This window comes from Erythrolamprus reginae, chromosome 1 (genome assembly GCF_031021105.1).
Source record: "Erythrolamprus reginae isolate rEryReg1 chromosome 1, rEryReg1.hap1, whole genome shotgun sequence".
NCBI lineage: Eukaryota > Metazoa > Chordata > Lepidosauria > Squamata > Dipsadidae > Erythrolamprus > Erythrolamprus reginae.
Window position 1 is genome coordinate 220,210,614 of NC_091950.1, and position 25,074 is coordinate 220,235,687.

The 25,074-nt window shown below is 45.4% G+C and overlaps 1 protein-coding gene across 5 annotated transcripts in view; it reads left to right on the forward strand.

The window, feature by feature from the left end:
- LOC139156524 (histone deacetylase 4) overlaps positions 1–25,074 on the forward strand; it is an 815,291-nt gene that overhangs the window by 272,570 nt on the left and 517,647 nt on the right. The window lies entirely within an intron of this gene.

Sequence of the window (25,074 nt, forward strand, 5' to 3'; positions counted from 1 at the left end):
AATATATACAATATCCTCCTTCAACACGATACTGTTGAAGAAATAGTTAAAGGAACTATGATAGCGTGGTCACAAAACTTTGGGTACACAATTTATTTAAACGAATGGGAAAAAATTTGGACTGCTAACTATAAACTAACGATGGCAACCTCATATAAGGAAAACCATTATAAAATGTTCTACAGATGGCACTTGCCACCTGCTAGACTTGCAAAAATGTATCCAAATCTATCACCATTATGTTGGAAATGCAGGGAAAAACCAGGTACATATTACCACATCTGGTGGACATGTGAAACCACCCAAAAATATTGGGAAAAAATTAAAACTATACTAGAACAAATTACTTCTCAGACTATCCATGCGAAACCCGAACTATTTCTACTAGGAATCACAAGACAAAATTTTAGTAAAGAAAACAGATATATTATAATCCATATTATTACAGCCGCACGGATTTTATATGCACAATTTTGGAAGCAAGAAAAAAACCCAACTACTCTATCACTCTTGATTAAAATAATGGAATGCGCAGAAATGTCCAAACTAACAATGGAACTGCAAAACAAGGATGAGACAGATTTCTACAAAGCTTGGGATAAATGGTACCTCTGGTTAAAAAAAAGGAATTATCTAAAAATTATTCATCAAGAAAAATATCCAACAAAAACAACTTGAAAAAATAGCAATTTACATCACAAATCATAACATCAAATTGAAACAACAAACTGTAAACATCGATCGACACGAACTCTAACTTTACAAAGAAAATAAACCCCTAAATCAATTATACATATTGGCACTAAAAACTACATACAAAACATATCGATAAAGCCTTAGGGTAAAACACACCAACTACGAGCTCAAACTACAGGCCGCAAATCATGAAAGACCCAGCTCTAACGCTGGTTTTCGCTTCTCTATCCCCCCCTCCTTCTTTTCCCTATCCCCCTTCCTTCTATATCTACTTCCCTCCCTAGTGTTGAGATTGTTAAGTTTCTCTTTTTTTTTGTTTATTGGTGTAGGCTGAATAAGATATATATATATTCCACGTATATAGGCTTTCATTGTATCCCAAACTACCTGTAGTGTCGTGTCTCCTTCCCAATTAATCGTTATAAAAGGTGGTAGTTCATTTTCTATTTTAGTTTTGAAATGTTTTTCATTTATGGTGGAGTAGTTCATAGTCCATCTTTTGTACATTATGGAATCCTGGTTGTTGAGAGTTAAGAGTATGGGATTGTGATCAGCCCAAGTGGCAGGTAGGATCCTTATTTCTCTTGTTTGGTTTATAATATAAGAATTGGACCAAGCCATATCTATGCACGACCAAGACTTGTGTGGGGATGAGAAGAAAGTGTATTGTGTATTTTCCGGGTGATGTGTTCTCCATATATCCTTAAGCGCAAATTCGTATGTTAGATAGTCAAATGTGTCTGGGAGGGTTTTTCAAAAACAGTGGTGTTTGCTACTCTTATGGTCTTTGTTTTTATTGTGTATCGCGTAGAAGTCACCCATTATAATAAAGTTTGTTAGATTCAATTCAAGAATTTTTTTGTGTAATTGTGTGTAGAATGCTGGTTGATTGATAGTGGGTGCATATATTCCTATTATTGTTAATTGTTCATTTTTTATCATTATTTGTACCATTAGAATTTGACCATTGGGTTCTTCATATATGAGTTTTGGTTTATATTGGGTTTTGACGTAAATTGCTATCCCTCTCCTTTTAACTGATGCTGATGAGGTGAAAAGTTCGCCAAGACCTGGGAGTAATAGGGCCGTGGTGTCTTTTTTTACAATATGTGTTTCTTGTAGACATGTTATGTGAAAGTTGTGACTTAGAAGTTTGTGGAAAAAAAATTCTCTTTTTCTGTCTGAGTTCAATCCATTGATATTCGTTGAGAATATGGTGATGTCGTCTCTTTGCGTTGTAGTATCTGATTTTTTGTCATTTTTATTTTCTGGCTTCGGCTTTTGCCCTTGTGATCGGCCCTTGTCTTTCATGTTTGTTTTGTAGTTGCTGTGGGTCATTTTCATCGATCTGTGTTGTTTCTGATTCTTTTTCTTGGCTGATGTCTTCTAAACTTGACTCTTCGATATTCGTTGTATCTTTAGCGTCTATTTCTTTTAGGAATCTGTCTTTGAGAGGTTTTAGTAACTCTTCGTAAAATTCCTTTGCATCGTCCGGTGTACTTATTTTGTATTTCTTGTCCAGTAGAATTACGAGTATTCCTCCTGGTATCAGCCATTTAAACATGATTTTATTTTTGTTTAGTTTGGTTGTTAGGAATTGATAGGGTTTACGTCTTTCTCATACTCGTCTGGGAATCTGCCTTAATACTGTTATCTCTTTTCCTCTATGTGAAATTACGTTTTCTTTTGATGTTCTATATATTTCATCGCGTGTGTTTCTCTTTGTGAATCTTATATGTATTTCCCGCGGTAATCTGTGTCTATGTGCAAATGAGGTGGAGACTCGGTATATTTTGTCAATTTGTTCTAACATTTCCTGTTTTGTTTTCCCAGTCATTTTTAAAAGAATTTCGGACATAGTTTGTGGAAGGTCTTGGTCATCTGCTTCCTTCACATTTTGAAATTAAAGAAAAAAGGCAGATTGTTCCATTTCTAAATTCATCACCGCCTCTTCTAGATTTTTGTTTATGTATTCTACTCTGGCCTCTGTGAATTGAAAGCGTGTTTCTGTTCGTTCATTTTTCTCTTCTATTGTTTGGATTTTTTGACCGTTAGTAGTTAATATTTCCTGTACTGCTTCCATTTTATTGTCTAATTTTCCCATGTGTTCGTCTAAGTTACCAATGTGGTCTTGCATTTTTTTAATGTAATCTCACATTATCCCCATACATTGATTCGTGGTTGCGATCGATGGATTCTTGCATCTTGGTCATCATTTCAAAAAGTGAGGCCATTGTTCTGGGGTGGTTGTGAGGCTTGAGGTAACGTTTTGTCTGTAGAAGTTGTTTCTGGTGGACGCTGGGCGGATGGTGTGGCCAATTGTGTAGTGGGTTTTTCCCATGTTTTTGTTACTGTTGTTTGGTTTGTTGTAGACATCTTCAGGTTTTTTGTTCGATACTTCACGTTGGTTTTTTGAAATAGAATTCGATTCTTGGGTTAGTAAGATTGTTTGGGTAAATGTAAAGGGTAAGATAGTATTAGTATCTTTGAGCGTGTATTAATATGTGAATTGGTTGATTTTGTTTAAAGGTTTAAAGGTATTAATAGGTTAGTAAAAAAGTAAGTTTTTAATGTATAGAATGAAAGTAAGGTATACAGTATATAGAATAGGGGGATAAAGCATTCAGTCTTATCAATCAATTTTATCTATAATATATATAGGAAAACACAGTAAATTATGTTATAAAGTCAATAGAATTTTATCTATAATATATAAAATATAAAAAAGAAATACAGTAAGTTATATTATAAGGTCAGCACAATTTTTATCTATAATGTATATAAAGAAATACAGTAAGTTATGTTATACAGTCAGCACAATAGGTGATAAAGAGAGATATTTATATTTTATTAATTAGTTTTACTCTATTAAAGATCTACTATAAATATTGCAATACAATTATTTTAATCCCCAATTAATGTTAATATTAATAAAATAAGTTTATATAGTAGAGATCCAAACAATTCATTAGTTAATGTTGTATATATGAGGTAGGAGTGGGAAGTAAGTATAAAGAAGTAGATTTAGAAAGAAAAGAAAGAAAGGGGAGTATATAAGGTATTATATAAAGAGAGAAGTAACAACCTAATTGACAGTTGATTATATCAAAAGTATTATACGTAACAAATTTTTTTCAGTTAGTTAAGTGCATAAAGTATGCAAAGAGAATATATATATATGTATGTATTGCTACTAGTTTGTACGTTTCTAAGTCCTTTATTATATTAATCTAAATTATTTGAGTACAAAAAAAAAGTTAAGCAAATACAATTGTTATTTTAAATAGGAGTAACCTATTATTATAATTGATTATATAATTAATTCAACAAATAGTTAATGAGGTCATTTTCTTATCTTTTTCAACGAAGTCTCTTCAGTATGTTTAGATATGAGGTATAAAATGTTCCACCGGTATTCAAATAGATTTGAAGTTGGGAGGTAGTTTGAAGATGAAATAGTTTATTAATTCAGTTTATTCCAATTTATCCATCTGTCTGGTGTCCCTCAGTCAATTAGTTAGTCTATCAGTCCATCAATTAATCAATTAGTCTCTAGTTGTTATAATTAGTAGTTATAATTAATACAGTCCAAATAGGCTCAAAGTTAATGCAATCCAAATAGGCTCGAAGTGAAGAGAGAGAGTAAATATCCAGTTATAGTGATTATATCCAGTTATAATAAGGGATCCAAATGCCTTGATAGCTTTTCCTTTGGAGACAAAATAGTTAGGAGCAAAGTTTGGGTTGAAGTGTGGGGGGTAGAAAGGAGAAAAGTCAGTGGGGAAATCAAATAGGGAAAGAGTCAAAAGAACGTGGAGACAAAAAAGGAGAGGATTTTAATAAAGTATATTCTGGTTGTTAGTGTTCAGTACCTCTGACTCAGATCACTTTCAATTCACTTTTCCTTCGTATCGGCTTAGCAGGTTTAATCCAACACTTTTCTCTATCCTTCTTCACCTTCAAAAGTCCTCCCACTCTTTCAGCTAGGTCAGCAAGATCTTGACACTTCTTAACACTCCTTGTTGCGATTTCATTCCTTTTAGTTCGGGCTCTGCAGTGCCTTTTCTGATGCAATTACTATGTATTTTCTGCTGCGTCACGTCGCCTCCTCTGAGAGAGGTTTCAGCCCTAAAGCTACAGCAGAGCAGAGCAGAGCAGTTCTTTTAAAAAACCCCAACAATCAAAGTTATGAAAGAGTTGCTTTCTTAACCATCCACAGTTTAAACACTCACGTTTCCTTCTTCTTTGTTTCTTTCTGTCATTCAATCTTGGTGCTAAGTCGTCCTCGCGGCTTCTGCTGGTGAGTCAAAGACGTCGCGCTTCTGGATCGGTCTGGGAAGGCCAGCTGCTCCCGTCAGGGCTCCCGCTCGCAGTTGACCGCTCTGCCGCTGCCCCATGGCTACTGCCCGGTGCTGCTATTTCCAGTGTGGTGTACGAGAGAGAAAGAGAGACAGCAAGAGAGACAGAGAAAGAGAGAGAGAAAGAAAGCAAGAGAGACTGAGAAAAAGAAAGAGAGAGAAAGAAAGCAAGAGAGAGAGAGAGAGAAAGCAAGAAAGAGAGAGAGAGAAAGAGAGAAAGAATGAAAGCAAGAGAGAGAGAAAGAAAGCAAGAGAGAGAATAAAGAAAGAGAGAGAGAGAAAGAAAGAGAGAGCAAGAGCAAGAGAGAGAGAAAGAGAAAGAGAAAAAAAGAGAGAAAGAAAACGAGAAAGAAAGAAAGAAAGAAAGAGAGTGAAAGAGAGAAAAAAGAAAGAAAGAGAGAAAGCAAGAGAGAGAGAGAAAGAAAGAGAGAGAGGGAGAGGGAGGGAAGGAAGAGAGAGAAAGAGGGATGGGGAGAGAAATAGAGCGAAAGGGAGGAAGAGAGAGAAAGAATTTTTTGTCCAAACTTTTTTAGGCAGGTGTGTAATAGAAAGCAACACAGGGAATAGTAAATAATAAGAAACTTTAATAAACTTTTTAGACATGACTACTTTTATTTTTTCTTTAGCAAACCGTCTCATGACAATGGATTGTGTAGACAAGAATATGAGGAAAAGAAAATACACTGAGGATTTCTTTACCTCAATAATCACAGCAGGAATTGAGAAACCACAATGTGTTATTTGTTGTGAAGTTCTCTCAGCTGAATCTATGAAGCCGAACAAACTAAAATGCCATTTTGATAGCAAGCATTCAAGCTTTGCTGGCAAGGATATTGACTATTTTAGAAGCAAAGTTGATGGACTCAAGAAATCTAGATTTGATACTGGTGGCCAGTACCACAAACACAATGTGGCAGCTGTTGAAGCGTCATATTGGTGGCACTCAGAATCGCCAGAGCCATGAAACCTCATACCATTGCTGAGGATTTGCTGTTACCAGCTGCAAAAGACTTAGTTCGAGTGATAATTGGAAATGAATATGTTCAGAAATTGAATGCAATTTCCTTATCCAACGACACTGTCTGCAGAAGAATAGAAGACATGTCTGCCGATATTCTTGATCAGGTGATCCATGAAATTAAATCTGCACCACTACCAATATTCAGCACCCAGCTTGATTAATCTACAGACATGGCAAACTGTACACAATTATTAGTTTATGCAAGGTATATTAATGAAGGCGACTTTAAAGATGAGTTTCTTTTTTGCAAACCGCTTGAAATGACAACAACTGCACATGATGTTTTTGATGAAGTTGGTTCTTTTCTAAAAGCACATAATATCTCCTGGGAAAAGGTTTGCAGTGTTTGCACAGATGGTGCTCCTGCTATGCTAGGATGTCGCTCAGGATTTCAACGTTTGGTACAAAATGAATCGCCAAAAGCAATTGGAACACACTAAGACATTGCCGCAAGATTTTACAAGAAGTAATGAAAAGTGTCATAACGTGTCAATTTTGTTAAGTTGAGCGCCTTAAACAGTCGGCTGTTTTGGCAACTGTGCAACGAGCTAGATGCGCCAAACAATGCTCTGTTATTTCACACTGAAGTCAGGTGGTTGTCAAGAGGAAAAGTTTTAAAACGTATTTTTGAGCTTCGTGATGAACTGAAAACATTTTTTAATCAGAAAGCAAGGCCGCAATTTGAAGCACTTTTTAGTGATAAAACTGAGCTGGACATCTTTGCCATCTTGAATGACTTAAATTTATCACTGCAAGGACCAAATGCAACATGCCTCAATTTGTCCGAAAAAATTAGATCATTCCAAATGAAACTTCAGCTTTGGAAAAATAAATTGTATAAAAATAAAATTTACATGTTTCCTACATTATCTGCCTTCTTTGAGGAATATTACATTGAACCAGACAGAAAAAATATGATGATAACTTCTGTGAAAGAACATTTGCACATGCTTGCAGACGAAGTTTCATCATACTTTCCTAATCTACCTGACACCCCATTTGCACTTGCCAGAAGTCCATTCACAGTGAAAGTTGAAGATGTACCAGAGACAGCACAAGAAGAATTCATTGACCTAATTAATAATGATGCAGTGAAAACAGATTTCTTTACAATGCCACTGGCAAAATTCTGGATTAAATGTTTACAATTATTTCCTATTCTGTCAGAGACTGTGCTGCGCCTTCTTCTTCCTTTTCCAACAACATATCTTTGCGAAACAGAGTTTTCCAGCTTGCTAGTAATCAAGTCTAAAAACCGAAGTAGACTTTTTGTGGAAAATGATCTTCGCTGTGCCCTTGCAAAGACTGCTCCAATAATTTCTGAATTGGTAAGCAAGAAACAACCACAACCATCTCACTGAATTTAGCAGCATACTGTTGCAAAATATTGCACTGTTGTTTACTGCTATATTACTGTTGTTATATTTAATCCATGCTATGTCATGGTGAAATGCTATTTATTCGAATTAGTAATAAATATTTCTCAACATATAATAAATATTGTTTTTGTGATTAATCACTATGTTTGAATTATGTTGGATTTGTAGCAATGCGAATATTTTGAATCATAATTGTATCAAAATTACAGTTTTGAAGTAGCCACCAAAATTATTTTTTGGATTGGGGTCACCGCAACATAGGGGAACTGCATTGCGGGGTCACGGCATTAGAAAGGTAGAGAACCACTGATCTAGAGGCTTGCCTGAGAAGGGAATGAAGACAGTTTGACCTTGGGCAGCCGGGAAAGCCTACACGGCTTCTTTGTCTGGGAGAAACCGCTCCGAGTCTTCCCCAGCCCTCTTGCCCATCAGAAAGAGAAAGAGAAGGACATGTACAATTTATGCATTAGGTCCCACAGAGTGGGCCTTCTCCGGGTCCCGTCAACTAAACAATGTCGGTTGGCGGGCCCCAGGGGAAGAGCCTTCTCTGTGGCGGCCCCGACTCTCTGGAACCAATTCCCCCCAGAGATTAGAACTGCCCCTACTCTCCCTGCCTTCCGTAAACTCCTTAAAACCCACCTTTGCCGTCAGGCATGGGGGAACTGAAACACCTCCCCCGGGCATGTACAATTTATGCATGGTATGTTTGTGTGTGTGTTTGTTAGTAAATGGGGTTCTTTTTAAATCTTTTAAATATTTTAAATTTATTTGGATTTCTCATGAATTGCTGTATCTTGCTGTGAGCCGCCCTGAGTCTGCGGAGAGGGGCGGCATACAAATCTAAATAATAAATAAATAAATAAATAAAAGAGAGGAAGGGAAAGAGAGAGGGGGAGGTGTGTGTGTGCGTGTGTGTGTGTGTGTGAGAGAGAGGCTGACTGCCTCTCCTTTCCAATGAAACCCGAGGATAAAAGAGCAGCTGAGGGACGGGCGAACGTCGATTTCTTTCTTTATTTCTTGCTGTTTGTCGTTTCAACCTCGCTGCTCTGGCTTCTTAGGGTCTTGCCCACCTTTCTCCTCCCTGTTTCCCCAGCAACGAGCGATGGAGGAAGGCATGCAGCAGATGAAAAAAGAGGGGGGGGGACGATGCCCATTGCCTGCCAGCCTTCCTTCCCTGCATGGTCTCTCTCCCACACACACACCTACCCACAAACACACATGCGCCCTCTCTCTCACACAACTTTCTCTCTCTCTCTCTCTCTAACACACACACAAACAAACACACACACTTTCACACACATATTTACACAACACTCACTCTCTCACACACACTCCCTCTCACACACATATAGACCTTTGAAAGCCACCAGCTGGAAACACACACCCCCTCTGGGAAATCCACGCCTCCCCTCCCTCTTTGTGCTCTAATGGTCCGGATTTCCTCCTCCTGTCTCCCACCTCCCTCCCAGCCTCCAACCGGCTGACAGCTCCCCAGCGTTTGCCTTCTGTCGCCGCCACCGGCACCCGGCTCCTTCTCCTCCACGTTTTTCACTGATAAAGTCGCTCGGATCCAAGCGGACCTCGACTCCAATTGTAAAACAGAATCAACTGACAACGAGTCAGTCGAGGTGACTGGGGCTAAACGTCTTTGTCCATCTGTCTGGGGGGAGTTTGACTTGGTGACACCTGATGAAGTGGACAAGGCCATTGGAGCTGTGAGTTCCGTCACCTGTTCACTGGATCCGTGTCCCTCTTGGTTGGTTTCGGTCAGTCGAGAGGTGACATGGAGCTGGGCCCAGAAGATTGTCAACGCCTCCTTGGGGAGGGGGTCCTTTCCGGTCCTTTATAAGGAGGCAGTTTTGCGCCCCCTCCTCAAGAAGCCTTCCCTGGACCCAGCTGTGCTCAATAACTACCGTCCAGTCTCCAACCTTCCCTTTATGGGGAAGATTGTTGAGAAGGTGGTGGCGCTCCAACTCCAGCGGTCCTTGGAAGAAGCCGATTATCTAGGTCCTCAGCAGTCTGGATTCAGGCCCGGCTACAGCACAGAAAATGCTTTGGTCGCGTTGATGGATGATCTCTGGCGGGCCTGGGACAGGGGCTTGTCCTCTGTCCTGGTGCTTCTTGACCTCTCAGTGGCTTTCGATACCATCGACCATGGTATCCTTCTGCGCCGGCTGGAGGGGTTGGGAGTGGGAGGCACTGTTCTTCAGTGGTTCTCCTCCTACCTCTCCGGTCGGTCGCAGTCGATGTTAGTGGGGGGTCAGAGGTTGACCTCTAGGTTTCTCCCTTGTGGGGTGCCTCAGGGGTCGGTCCTCTCCCCCCTGCTATTTAATATCTACATGAAACCGCTGGGTGAGATCATCCAAGGGCATGGGGTGAGGTATCATCAATATGCCGATGATACCCAGTTATACATCTCCACCCCATGTCCAGTCAGCGAAGCAGTGGAAGTGATGTGCCGGTGACTGGAGGCTGTTGGGGCCTGGATGGGTGTCAACAAACTCAAACTCAACCCAGACAAGACAAGACAGAGTGGCTGTGGGTCTTGCCTCCCAAGGACAATTCCATCTATGCGTCCATTACCCTGGGGGGAGAATCATTGACCCCCTCAGAGAGGGTTCGCAACTTGGGCATCCTCCTCGATCCACAGCTCACATTAGAGAAACATCTTTCAGCTGTGGCGAGGGGGACGTTCGCCCAGGTTCGCCTGGTGCACCAGTTGGGGCCCTATTTGGACCGGGAGTCACTGCTCACAGTCACTCATGCCCTCATCACCTCGAGGCTCGACTACTGTAATGCTCTCTACATGTGTAACTGATGGTAGTCGTTGTTATGTTGGCCCCGCTCTCTGCAGGTCATTCTGTAGGTCCCCCAGTGTGGTTCTGGGATTTTTACTCACTGTTCTTGTGATCATTTTGACCCCACGAGGTGAGATCTTGCATGGAGCATCAGACCGTGGGAGATTATCAATGGTCTTGTATGTCTTCTCTAATTATTGATCCTACAGTTGATTTCTTCACACCAAGCTGCTTGCCTATTGCAGATTCAGTCTTCCCAGTCTGGTGCAGGGCCACAATTTTGTTTCTGGTGTCCTTCGACAGCTCTTTGGTCTTCACCATAGTGGAGTTTGGAGTGTAACTGTTTGAGGTTGTGGACAGGTGTCTTTTATACTGATAACAAGTTCAAACAGGTGCCATTACTGCAGGTAGTTAGTGGAGGACAGAGGAGCTTCTTAAAAAAGAAGTTACAGGTCTGTGAGACCCAGAAATCTTGCTTATTTGTAGGTGACCAAATACCGTATATACTCGAGTATAAGCCGACCCGAGTATAAGCCGAGGCACCATTTTTTGGCACAAAAACTGGGAAAACTTATTGACCCGAGTATAAGCCGAGGTTAGAAAGTGCAGTGGCTACTGGTAACTTATAAAAATGGAAAACAATGAAATTACATTAATTGAGACATGTTTTAGAATATTTATTTTAAAGAGGGTAAACAATATTTATTTCAAAGTGGGTAAATAAAAGCAATCTGATATTTACAATACATTAAATAAAATTAAATAAATTAAAAAGTAAAAAAAGTAGTTCAATCAGCAACCAAGCTAAAACCTATGTCAAAATCCCTCAAAACAGTATTTTAGAGACTTAATTTTTCTCTCTATAATCCAATGATAAAGTAGAGAGAAGAACAAAACAATATTTTTACAAATTCAAATTGCACAATAATTTCACAAAATTCTTTTTCCCATCTAAGAATAAAAGATTTTCAGAGACATAAAAATTGCATAACATTCTACCAAACTACCCCAAGCCATGCAGCCAAGTTAATTACTGAGTAAATTTATGTACAGGATTGCATATTAAATCAACTCTTTATTCTGAGTTAAGCCTTACAGATTTCAATAGGACTTACTTACAGGCAACTGCACAGATGGACTGCAGTTTTAAGCATATCTATCAGCAAGTTCCCAAAAAACTGAGACTTATTCTGAGGTAAATCCACACAGAAATAACAATAGATTTAAATCCAAGAGGTAAATATTAATATTATTTTAACACTAAAACTTAATGCTAAGTGAGTACAGAAATGCTAAACATCTTAAGTATTCATGAATCTCTATGGGGTAGAAGAAAGCAGCATAATGTATCTTATTTTTACAATCTACTGGCAGGCTAAAATTAGTACGATTGTATGTTGCTTGTACCATAACAAATCTACAGAATGAATCCAACAAAGCCCTTAAAAAGTACTCAATTCCTTTTTCTTCTACCCTTCTTCCTTCTCTCTCTCTCTGTCTCGCTCTCTGTGTCTCTTGAGAGAGAGGGGGGAGGGAGGGGGGAACTTTATCAAAGTTCTATAGAAAGGAGACTTTGAAAAAAAGCAGAGAGAGAACTTACCTCAAAATCTAATCAGGGAATTAGTGCAGTAATTGTACAAGCTGGATACTTTGCTGGACCCGGGGAAGGGAAAGCCGACAGGAGCTCCAAGAGGGAAGATCTTCCTCCCCCGCCGCCGCGGGATCCGGCCGCTCCCGGCCTCTCCGCCCGCTGTGAGAAGACATGGCCGGGAGTCACTGGGGTAAGTCAAGCCGTCGACTCTGTCTGCGAGGCAGAGAAAGAAGGGCGGGCGGGCGGGAGGGAGACTTCCTGGGCGCCGCTGGCTCGGCTCAGGCGCGGAGTGACTGATGACTGAGAGAGAGAGAAAAGGAGCGCCTGCTGGGAGGGAGGGAGAGAGAGCGACCGGAGAAGGGAAGGTAGCTGGAAGGCGCCGACAGGAGCTCCAAGAGAGAAGTAAAACGGGGCTCCGAGTGACGCAGCAAAGTTGCCAGCCAACTGCTCCGACGGCGTGCGAGAGAGGAACAGACGATGGGAAGGTGGGGGGGGGGGACTCGTCTGTTCCTCTCTCGCACGCCGTCGGAGCAGTTGGCTGGCAACTTTGCTGCGTCACTCCCTCCCAGCAGGCGCTCCTTTTCTCTCTCTCTCAGTCATCAGTCACTCAGCGCCTGAGCCGAGCCAGCGGCGCCCGGGAAGTCTCCCTCCCGCCCGCCCGCCCGCCCTTCTTTCTCTGCCTCGCAGACAGAGTCGACGGCTTGACTTACCCCAGTGACTCCCGGCCATGTCTTCTCACAGCGGGCGGAGAGGCCGGGAGCGGCCGGATCCCGCGGCGGCGGGGGAGGAAGATCTGCCCGTCTACCTGGCGCGCCCGGGCACCGCCGACCAAGTGCCCCGCCAGAAGTATGGCGGGATGTTCTGCAACGTGGAGGGCGCCTTCGAGAGCAAGACGTTGGACTTCGTGGCGCTCAGCGTGGGGCAGCGCGGAGCCCGCCGCGCCCCATCTCGGGACCACCAGGAGCCCCAGCAACAGCACTCTCCGGCGGAGGCAACCCCGAAGGAGCCCCCCGGTCGGCGGCGTGGAAATCCGGCCCCCCTCAGGCAAACAGCGCCTGCAAAACCTCGGCCACGAGGATTACAAGGTCAGAGAAGGGGCGGAGGAGGGGAGTCTCCCCCCGGCGAGGGATGGAGGAGGAGGAGGATGGGTGGCTTTGCGAGCATGGCTGAAGGGGGGGGTGTTAAAAGACGCCGCCTTACTCCAGATGCACGGGTGTGGAGGGGGATGCTCGGACCGTTTGCCGGAGAGTCAATCCCGCCCTCCCCGGGGGTGATGTGCACTAGACGGGAGCGCGGGAAGAGTAGGGCAGCTGCCGGGCTCCCGCGGTGCGCCCTCTTGTGGCTCCCACCCGGCGCCCTCTTGTGGTGACCCGAGTATAAGCCGAGGTTGGGTTTTTCAGCCCATTTTTGGGGCTGAAAAACTCGGCTTATACTCGAGTATATACGGTACTTATTTTCTACCATAATTTGCAAATAAATTTGTTAAGAATCAGACAATTTGATTTTCTGGATGTGTTTTCTCATGTTGTCTCTATTGATTCAGGTCTACCTCTTATTTCAATTCCAGGCCTCTCTCATCTTTTTAAGTGGGAGAATTGCACAATTGGTGTCTGACTAAATACTTTTCTCCCCCACTGTATATTTCCATGCACTCCATTTGTAAAAATTGCAGTAGTCAAGAGAGAGATCTTTGAAAGCCTCATGGTATAGTAGTAATATTAAGGCAACCTCAGGCAACTTTAATTGTAAATGATTCTATCACTAGCCATTTCTATGACTAAAGGAACAACTAACAAAATGAATTGTCTTTGTTTGTTTGTTTGTTTGTTTGTTTGTTTGTTTGTTTGTTTGTTTGTGTCAGGGGTTAGGAGTGCAAGGGTCTCCAAACCTGGCAAGTTTTAAGGCTTGTGGATTTCACTCCCATTTCTGAGCTAGCATGACTGGTGGAGGATGTCTGAGAGTTGAAGTCCAAAAGTCTTGAAGCTGTAAAATTTGAAGTTTGTAAAAAGTGTACATGGTTTTAAACAGTACACATGATTGTAAAAAGTATTGCTATACTGGTATTTTATTAAACAATATAATATTACACCATTTAGTTCAGAATACTTTTTTTCTTGTTTTCCTCCTTTAAAATCTAGGTGCGTCTTATACACCAAAAATATAGTATTATTTATTTATTTATTTATTTATTTATTTATTCGATTTTTATGCCGCCCTTCTCCTTAGACTCAGGGCGGCTTACAACATGTTAGCAATAGCACTTTTTAACAGAGCCAGCATATTGCCCCCACAATCTGGGTCCACTTATCTTCCTTCCCTTTACAAATCCATATTGATCTTCTTCAATAATTTTCAGGAAAATATTATGAATTCTGTTTGCCAATATCTTCATAAATATTTTATAATCCTGATTTGCCAAACTGATAGGATGATAGGAGCCCAGTTCCCTTAAATCCTGATCCATTTCGGCATGGTAACAATCTCTGAAATCTTCCATGTCTGTGGAATATTATAAGTTTGAAATATATCATTAAACAGCTTCCCCAAATGCGGTATCAATTCATTCATATGAATTGAAGAATACTATATTAGGATTTATTTAATGTCAACAAGGGCGGCAAAATGTTAGATTTTTCCACTCTTTATTGCGTCTGCAGATTCTTATTCGGCTGCCTTGTTTAGAGTGACCAGCTCACTTCTTAATGTGGAGAGAGCAGAAGATCCATTGCAGGGTAGAGCTGAGGAATTTGTTCAGTTTCTGTCAGACAAAATTGCTCAGATTCAGGTAGATGTGGACTCCAATTGGGCAATGTCAAGTGAGGTGACTGGGGCAATTCTTAGTTCCATTCTGTGGGAGGAATTTGACCCTGTGATCCCTGATGAAGTGGAAAAGACCATAAGAGCAATGAGCGCCTCCACTTGTTTGTTGGAGCCATGTCCCTCCTGGCTGGTCTCGGCCAGTAGGGAGGTGACACGAGGCTGGCTCCAAGTGTTAGTCAATGCTTCTTTGAGTGAGGGGTCCTTCCCACGCCCTTTGAAGGAAGCGGTTGTGAAATCTCTCCTCAAAAAAACACCCCTGGATCCAGCTTCATTGAATAATTATTGTCCTGTCTCCAATCTTCCCTTTGTAGGGAAGGTTGTTGAGAAAGTGGTGTCATTCCAACTTCTGTGGACCTTGGAAGAAGTGGATTATCTAGACCCATTTCAATCTGGCTTCAAACCTGGTTATAACACAGAAACCTCTTGGGTCACACTGATGGATGATCTCTGGCAGACCCGGGATAGAGGGCACTCCTCTATCCTGGTGCTTCTTGACCTCTCAGCAGCTTTTGATACCATCAACCATGGTATTCTTCTGTGATGGCTGGAGGGGTTGGGAGTGGGAGGCACTGTTTTATGGTGGTTCTCTTACCTCTCTAGCCGATCACAGTTGGTGTTAGTAAGAGGACAGAAGTCGACTCTTAGGCCCCTCCTCTGTGGAGTTCCTCAGAGGTCAGCCCTCTCTTCTCTCCTGTTCAATATCTACATGAAACAGCTGGGTGAGATCACCCGATGACATGTGGTGAGTTACCAACAATTCACTGACGATACTCAGCTGAATATCTCCATGTCAGGTCAGTGAAGCGGTGGAAGTGACGTGCCGGTGTCTTGAAGCTGTAAGGGTCTGGATTGGGGTTAACAGGTTAAAACTCAACCCTGACAAGACTGAGTGGCTGTGGGTCCTTCCTCCTAAAGATGATTCCATCTCTCCGTCTTTGGTCTTGGGATGAGAAACAATTTCCCCCTCAGATAGGACTTGCAACTTGGGTGTTCTCCTAGATCCACAGCTGAGGCTACAGCAACATCTCTCAGCTGTGGCTAGGAGGGTTTTTGCACAAGTTCTTCTGGTCTACCAGTTCTAGTCCTACCTCAACCAGGAGGCTCTCCACAAAGTCACTCACACCCTCATCACGTCTTGACATCTTGTCTTGACAATTGCAATTCGCTCTACAAATACCTGTGGGTAATTATAAGACTCCGGACATTCCTGAAGGACTGAGATTCTGTGTTTTTTTGAATATATTCTTTAACATCTTCTACATTTTTCAATGTATTTTTAATATTTCTAGTGTACTGTGAAATCTTTTAAAATATAGCACTGTTTAATATCTGTGAGCCTCACTTTCCTAAATTTAGTAGAGTTTTTTTAGTATGTTTTAAATGTTTAATTGCTTCTTTTTGAAATAAATTATTGTGGGGTATTTTTAAAGATGGATGTTTGGGATTGGATGGAAGGTATGTATGAGATGATTGGAATCAATGATTGGGTTAGCCTGCCTGGCGATGTAGAGGTGGGAGGAATGGGAGAGCCTCTCTCTGGAGTGGAAGAGGGCCAGAATATTCCAGTGCTGCTGGGGAGAGGCAGATATGGAGGGATACATGGGGCAAGCCATTTCAAGGGAACGAGGGAGCACTGCTTGAAAGCGATCCCCTGTTCCAGCCCCATGGACTCAGGCTGCTGCTGCTCAATGCCAGGTAGCTGGTGAACAAAGCTCTCCTCATCCAGGATTTGATCCTGGAGGAGGAGGCTGACCTGGTATGTGTGACTGAAACCTGGCTGGGCACAGAGGGAGGAGTTCCTCTCTCTGAAATATGCCCAGCCGGGTTTCAGATATGGCATCAGCCACGACCACAGGGAAGCGGAGGAGGAGTGGCTATTATAGCCAAGGAGACTATTAGCCTATGCAGACTCGCTGCTCCAGAGATTGTGGGTTGTGAGTCCCTCCTTGTGAAGTTAGATCTAGGGGTTCAGGTGGGCTTGTTGGTCACGTACCTGCCTCCCAGCTGCATGTCAACAGCCCTGCCTGTGCTGCTCAAGGAGGTAGCTGGGCTGGCAGTGGAGTTCCACAGACTTATTGCCTTTGGGGACTTGAATCTACTTCCGGGTTAGCACAGGAGTTCATGGCCATCATGACAGCCATGGACCTGACCCAAGTAGTCCAGGGTCCGACTCACGAGGGAGAACACACACCTGACATGATATTTCTCTCGGAGCAGCTGAGTGATGGTCTGAGACTAAGGCTTAGATGTTTTGCCTTTGTCATAGTCAGAGCATTTTCTGCTACGGCTTAACTTCAAGGCTCCAATCCTCCCCTGCAGGGAGGCGGAACCGATTAGGTGGTTCCACCCCAGATACCAAATGGATCCAGAGGGGTTTTAGAAGGCGCTTGGGGTTTTACCAGATTCCCTCATTCACAGTTCGGCAGAATCTCTTGCCGTGGCCTGGAACAAGGCTGCGACGGAGGCTCTTGACCAGATTGTGCCATTGTGACCTGTCTGTGGCACTAGACCCCAGATAGCTCCTAGGTTCACCGAGGAACTCCGGGAGTTGAAACGCTAGAAGAGACATCTAGAAAAGCGGTGGAGGAAAAGTAAATCCGAGTCTGATCGGATACTTGTAAGAGCTCATATTAAGACTTAGAAAGTGGTGCTCAAGGCAACAAGATGCATGTATCATGCCGCCTTGATTGCATCAGCGGAATCTCGCCCGGGCGCTCTGTTTAGGATGACTCGCTCCCTTCTTAATTGGGGGAGTTGGGGAGCCCTTGCAGAGCAGTGCCGAGGATTTTAATACATTTTTCGCTGATAAAATCACTCAGATCCAGATGGACCTTGACTTTGATTAGGTAGCAGTGTTGGCTGACAACGAGTCAGTCGAGGTGTCTAGGGCCCGTCCTTGTCCATCTGTCTGGGAGGAGTTTGACCTGGTGACACCTGATGAAGTTTCTGATGAGATTGTCAACACTTCTCTGAGAAGGGGGTACTTTCCGGCTCCCTACAAGGAGGCACTTGTGCGCCCCCTCATCAAGAAGCCTTCCCTGGACACAGCCATACTTAACAACTATCATCCAGTCTCCAACCTTCCCTTTATGGGGAAGGTTGTTGAGAAAGTAGTGTCGCTCCAGCGGTCCTTGGAAGAAGCCGATTATCTAGGCCCTCAACAGTCAGGATTCAGTAATATTTACAGGACTGCCTCTGACCTCATACCTGTACCTGATACCTGTATCAGCCCTACCTTCTGTACCTCCAGATGCTCCTCCACTTAAATCTCCGCCTTCTCTTTGGTCTCTGTTCTTCAAACTCTATGCCCAATTGTTGCAGCAGAACTGTTCCCTCCTTACATGTACCTGCTCTGTACATCACATTTCCTTGGTACATCAAAACGGCTGCAAGAAATCTCCAAGTAAATTTGTTTGTTTGTTTGTTTGACTTCTCTGCCGCCCAATCCCGAAAGACTCAGGGTGGCTTACAACAATATAAATCCAATATAAATAGATATAAAAGGATAGAAAGAAGTCGAACATTATCTAAGACTAAAACATTATCTAAAACTGAAACCCCATGAAAAAAATTATTATAAAAAGGACAATCACAATCATATACATACACACCATTCATACAGTTGGCCATCAAAGATGTAAATTTATGGTCCCCTAGGCCTATCGGCAGAGCCAGGTCTTTGTGGTCTTACAAAAGGCCAGTCTACGGAGAGGGGCGGCATACAAATTTAATAAACAAACAAACAAACAAACAAACAAACAAACAAACAAACAAACAGTACAGACACTGGCCAGTGGTTGGTTCCATTCAGCCTGGGCAGCCACCGAGAAAGCCCTCCCCCATGGTCCCACCGACCACCATTGCTTAATTGATGGGACCTGGAGGAGGCCAACTCTGTGAGCTCTTATTGGTCTCTGGGAGGTATGTGGCAAGAGACGGTCCCGTAAATAGTCTGGCCCTGAGCCATGTAGGGCTTTATAGGTAATAGCCAACACCTTGAATTGTGCCCGGAGACTAATAGAAAGCCAGTGCAGCTCGCGGAGCAAAGGTGATATATGGGTGTACCGAGGCACACCCATGAAAGCTCTCACGGCTGCATTCTGGACTATTTGCAGTCTCCTAATACTTTTTAAGGATAGTCCCATGTAGCCCGCATTGCAATAATCAAGGCGGGAGGTGATGAGGGCCTGAGTGACTGTACGGAGAGCCTCCTGGTCCAAGTAGGGCCGCAACTGGTGAACCAGGTGAACCTGGGCAAAGGTCCTCCTGGCCACAGCTGAAAGGTGATGGTTAAAACTCAGCTGTGAATCCAGGGGGACACCCAAGTTGCGGACCCTATCTGAGGGAGACAAGCTACTTTGTAATAAGAATCTCTCGCCTGTGACTTTGGTGCCGTTCCTCTCCTCCAATCCCGACCTTAGGAGAACAGAGATGTTAAAGCTTTTTTTAAAAAGCCCTTGGAAAGCCTCTGTCTGAGTGGCGCAAAGGAAAAGAGAGGGAAAGAAAAAAGACATTTTGAAACTGCGAGGTTCCGTTTGTTGGAAACAAACCAACTTGTTATTTTTAAAGCAGAAAAAGCGCCCTTGTAAGAGCCAGTGGACCATTCATTAACATCTCTGTTAAAACCCCACGGAGGAATCTTTTTCCACTGAGACACAAGCCATCTTGATATTCCGCCCTGGGCATCGTCTAGTGCTTCCTGTCCAGAAGGGACTTTCTCCTTCCACCTTCACTCACAGGGACGTTATTGCCTCCTTTCCTTGCAAGGCAATTTCAGGACTGGGAAGACGGGCAAACAAGCTCCTCAGGAGTCAGGACATCGAGCCTTGCTTGCCGCCTGGGGAATCTTGCAGCAACAGACAAAAAAACCACCAAGGTGTTGTGTTTGGGCCTGGGCCAGCTGTTGCCCCCACAGATGGGGGAGAAGCGGCACACAGTGACTGTGAAAGCCTGGCTGACAGCCAGGATGATGCAGCAGACAGTAAGGAAGATGGGGCTGACAGCCAGGAAGATGTAGCCGTCAGTCAGGAAAATGGGGCAGAGAGCCAGGAAGAATTGGCAGACAGTTCAGGGGAATGGGCTGGCAATTCGTCAGATAGTTTATCCTCTCTCAGCTCATCTGCAGGACAATACATCAATTTATGCAACCGTAGGGCCTTGCAAAGAAGGGATCGCTTTAAGAAGTAGGATAAGCACACCTGGGCTGGGTGTGGTTCCGTTAATGAGGGCTAACAGCATAAAAAGGGAACGGGGCCAAGGCAAACTGTGGCTGATTATCTGGGTGGTTTGTGTGGCGTCGTTTGTTCCTGCTTTGAAGTTCCTGCTCTTGGATTGCAACTCAGCATTGTGGGAGTTGAACACTCTGGGACAAGCTGCTGCTTTTGTGCTGTGAATATTCAGAGACTCTTGGGCTATTTATGCTCCGTGATTTTTGTATTTGTTGGCTTTTCACTGAACTTTGTAGCTGACTGAATTTGCAACGAATCCTCTTTGTTTCTCCTGAAAGTAAGGACCATTTGCTTTAGACTTTTTTCTTTACTGTTTAATACAAGTTTGCTGACTAACTATCCACGTGTGTGTCTGACCTTCTTTTCTGGACCGTTAATCATTGCTTGAGGCCGGTCAGGCAGAACAGAATAATCAGCCACCCCGTCAGACACACAGCGTTCCAGTTTGGGGTGGTTTGTTTTGGCTTGTTTCTTCCTCATTTTTGCTGCTCTTTTTTGCTTTTTGTGCTTTCCTGCCTGTTTGAAAAATACCATGGCTGAAATGATGGCTGAGATGCAGGCTGTTTTTGAAGCTTTGTGGTTGGAGATCCATACTCTGACTCAAAAGGTGGGGTCATTGCAGGACCAAGTGAATGTGCTGATCCAGCAGGCGGCCCCACCCCAGGTGTGGCTCCTCCTCCAGTGCCTCTCCCGAGGAGGAAATGTTTTGTGGCCATGCCCGAAAAGTTTTGGGGCGATCGGAGAGTGTTCCCGGCTTTCCTCAGCCAGGTGCAATTATTCATCAATGCCCAGCGGGTGCATTTCCCTGGCGAGGAGGACAAAGTGGCGTTCCTGTGTAGCCTTCTGGCCGGTCCCGCTGCTTCGTGGGTGTCTCCTTTGTTGGACCGAGACGACCCTCTCCTGCAGCAGTATGACGTGTTCTGTGCACACCTGAGACAGCAGTTTTCGGATCCGGTGAGGGAACAGACGGCCACGAGAGCGCTCAAGCAGCTGAGACAAGGCTCATGCCCCCTGGTGGAGTACCTCAGTGACTTTCGTACGCTAAGCCGACAGGTGTTGTGGAATGAGGCTGCTTTGCTGGAGGCGTTCCAGGACGGCCTTTCCGAGACTATGCTCGATGAATTGGTGCCCGAGGCCTTGCCAGGTACTTTGGCCAAGTTGGAACAGCACTGCTTGGCTATTGAGGCCAGGTTGTTGGCGTGGGAGGTTCGTTGGTCTGGACGGTCCTCTCCCCGTGTTTCTGGTGCCACAACGACATCTGCTCCAAGGCGGCGGGGGGGGGGGGTGTTGACTGTGCCTGTCTCGACTCCGGTTTCTGCGCCTCGTCGTTTCCTGCCAGTGTCGCCGCCTCGCATGACACAGCGTGTTTCCGCTGGAGAGCCCATGGAGGTCAGTTTCGTGAGACTCCGTCAGACTCCAGAGGAGAGGGCTCGCCGTCGTGCTGCTGGACTGTGCTTCTATTGTGTGGGCTTGGGGCATTTTGCCAATGTTTGTCCGAACGTACGGCGGAGGACCGTTGCTGCCACTGTCCCGGTTTCTCCCAGCTCTCCTGCAGTCTCCCTGGGTACGGTTGGCCAGCGTCCGGAGACGGCTACCTGTGGTCCTGTCCCTGTTATGGATACGACAATGGCGGAGACCAGGCCCGTGATTTTGCAGGCAACAGCGCCGTCGGGAAACGAGGGCAGCCCGGCTTGGTGGCATCATTAGGTCGGGCTGGGATGCAACCCTCACAAGATTCTACGGCTCATGACTCCGGACTGTTTCATCACCTTATGATTTCGGCTCACCTGATTATTGCTCACTGTCCTGGACTTATTCCGGCTCTTGCTCTTCTGGATTCGGGGGCAACCACGAATTTCATCGATGAGATGTTCGCCCGGCGACATTCCCTGCCTCTTTGTCCTGTGGACCCCCCGTTGACTGTGGAAACTATCGATGGGAGGGTTTTGTTATCTGGCCCCATTCATTTTCGGACTCTGCCGGTGCGGATGTGCATCGGAACACACAAAGAGACTCTCCAGTTGTACGTTATGAGGGGTCTCCATTTCCCCCTTGTTTTAGGATTGTCCTTGCTACAGGCTCATGATCCCCAGGTGGTGTGGTCCCAGAACCTTGTCACCTTTCCCGGTTTGCTGTGTGTGGAACATCATAGACATGTGTGTGCAGCTCATGGACCCGTAGTTCCCGCGGCCCTGCTAGCCAAGTGCCTTGCGGAATTTATGGATGTCTTCAATGAGAAAGAGGCAGACCGGATGCCGCTGCATAGACCCTATGACTGTGCCATCGAGTTGTTTCCAGGTGCCAAGCTCCCGGCTGGACGGTTGTATTCGATGTCCGAACCGGAGCTTGTGGCCCTCAAAGAGTTCATCGAGAAAAACCTCGCCAAGGGCTTCATCCGGCCGTCGACCTCGCCCTTGTCAGCCCTTGTCCTTTTCGTGAAAAAAAAAGGGGAGATCTTCGTCTTTGTTGTGATTACCGGCGCCTGAATGCCATCACGGTGCACAACCGGTATCCCTTGCTGCTGATCCCGGAACTGATGGACAGATTGCGCACGGCCACCGTGTTTTCCAAGATTGACTTGTGCAGTGCTTATAATTTGGTGCGGATACGGCCAGGAGATGAATGGAAAACGGCGTTTGCCACCCGTTATGGACATTTCGAATACACAGTGATGCCCTTTGGATTAACGAATGCTCCTGCCGTTTTCCAACATCTCATGAACGATGTTTTTCGGGATATGTTGGATCAGTTTGTGGTGATCTTCTTAGACAATATCTTGGTGTATTCTCCGACCCAGGCCAGTCACTTGAACCACTTGCGCCGGGTTCTGCACCGCTTGAGAGAGCAGAGCCTCTATGCCAAACTGGAGAAGTGCCAGTTTTTTCAGACAACGATCGAGTTCCTGGGACATATACTCTCTCCAGGTGGCATCTCCATGGACCTGGGCAAAGTACACGCACTCCAGACCTGGCAACCCCCACGCAAAGTCAAGGACGTACAACGGTTGTTGGGGTTTGCTAATTATTATCATACTTTTATCCCCGTCTATGCTCTGTTGACTGCGCCCCTCACTCGCTTACTGCAAAAGCACGTCCCGTTCTGTTGGGGTGAGGAGGAGCAGCGGGCTTTTGACTTGCTCAAGGACGCATTCATGTGGGAGCCTTTGTTACACCATCTTGATCCCGCTCGACCGTTTGTCGTCGAGACAGATGCTTCGGATGTGGCGGTGGGTGCCATGCTGTTGCAAGCCCGCCCACCAGAGGTCACTTTGTTCCCATGTGCGTATTTCTCCCGCAAACTCACGTCTTCAGAGCGCAATTACACCATCTGGGAGAAGAAGCTGTTAGCGATCAAGGCGGCTTTCGAAACGTGGCGGCATCACCTTGAGGGTGCCCAACATCAAGTCGAAGTGCGGACGGATCACCGCAATTTGGAGTACTTACAGACAGCCCGTAAGTTGAACCAGCGGCAGATACGCTGGTCTTTCTTTTTCGCCCGGTTTCACTTTCGCAACTGATACACCCCCAGTGCTCAGAACCCTCGGGCGGACGCGTTGTCCCGGAAACCCGAGTACACGTACCCGAAGGAGCCGGCCCCACTACAGACGATTCTGCCGTCGGCAGCCTTCGCTGCAATCCACGTCCCCCTCGACTTGCGCCAACGTCTGCGGGAAGCACAACAGGGGGATGGGTATGTGGCTCAGAGGGTGCGGGACGTACGGCCGGGGACCCCCTGGACTGTTGAGGATGGCCTCCTGCGGTATAGGGGGCAGTGCTATGTTCCAGCCGGACCACTCTGTGGGGTCATCATGACTCAGTGCCACGATAATCCAGTGGCGGGTCACTTTGGCCTGTTTAAAACCTTCGATTTGGTCTCCCGGACTTTTTGGTGGCCGCGCCTTCACGATGATGTGCAGTCCTATGTTGGCACGTGTGTTCAATGCCAAATGGCCAAAGCCGCTACTGGGGCCCCGCCAGGCCTACTGCAGCCCATGCCAACACCTACGAGGCCGTGGGGCGTGGTCTCGATGGACTTTGTTACTCATTTGCCTTCCTTCTCCCGGTTCACCACGGTGATGGTGGTGGTGGACATGTTAACCAAAATGGTGCATTTTATACCCTGTCGCCATGTGCCCACAGCGCAGCTCACAGCCCAATTGTTTGTCCAACACATTTTCCGGCTCCATGGGCTCCCCGATCGGGTTGTGTCAGATCGGGGACCGCAATTCACGGCTAGGTTTTGGAAGGAGCTGATGGAGGCCTTGCAAGTGCAAGTGTGTCTTGCCTCAACCCAACACCCGCAGACAGATGGCGGCACAGAGAAAACCATCGGTATTTTGGAACAATACCTCCGTTGTTTTGTTGCTGATTGACAGTCGGATTGGTCTCGGTTCCTCTCAGTGGCAGAGTTCGCCTTCAATAATTCCCGGCATTTGTCCATCCGACTTACGCCGTTCTACGCGAACTACGGTTTTCACCCCCGGTTGTTTCCTTTGATCCTTTTGGATTCCACGGTGCCTGTGGCAGAGGATTTCCTGAGTGAGCTGCATGCAGTCCATGAAATGGTGAAGCGCTACCTAATAAAGGCTAAGGACGATTATAAAAGAGTGGCTGACTGATCCCGGAGAGACGTACCCCCCTGGTTGTGGGGGATCGCGTATGGCTCTCCACCAAGCACATTGCCTCAGAACTGCCACGCCGGAAATTGTATCCTCGTTTACTGGGCCCCTTTCCGATCGAGCACGTAATCAATCCGGTGGCCTACCGTCTCACCTTGCCGGCAAACTTGAAGGTGCACCCTGTCTTTCATTGCTCCCTCTTGGTTCCTGTTCGTCCAGACTGCCCGCTTCGTCCCCCGGTTCCTGTGTTGCCTGCCCCCTGTGTTCGTGATTATCTCCCTGATGCCCCGTTTCATGCCATTCGGGATTCTCGACAGGTGCAGGACTGTTTACAGTACCTGGTGCAATGGGTGGACGACGACCCGGACACTTGTTCATGGGTGGAGGCTGCTTTGGTGGATGCCCCTGTGCTTGTTCAAGACTTCCACGCTCAATTTCCCCAGGAGCAGCTGGCCAAGCAGACATCCTCCTTTTTCGGAGTCGACTCCAACATTTAGTTTGCGGCCTGGCCTTTGGGAGCAAGGGCTGGGCGTCACCTTCCCACAACTTTGGAGAGAAATCCTGC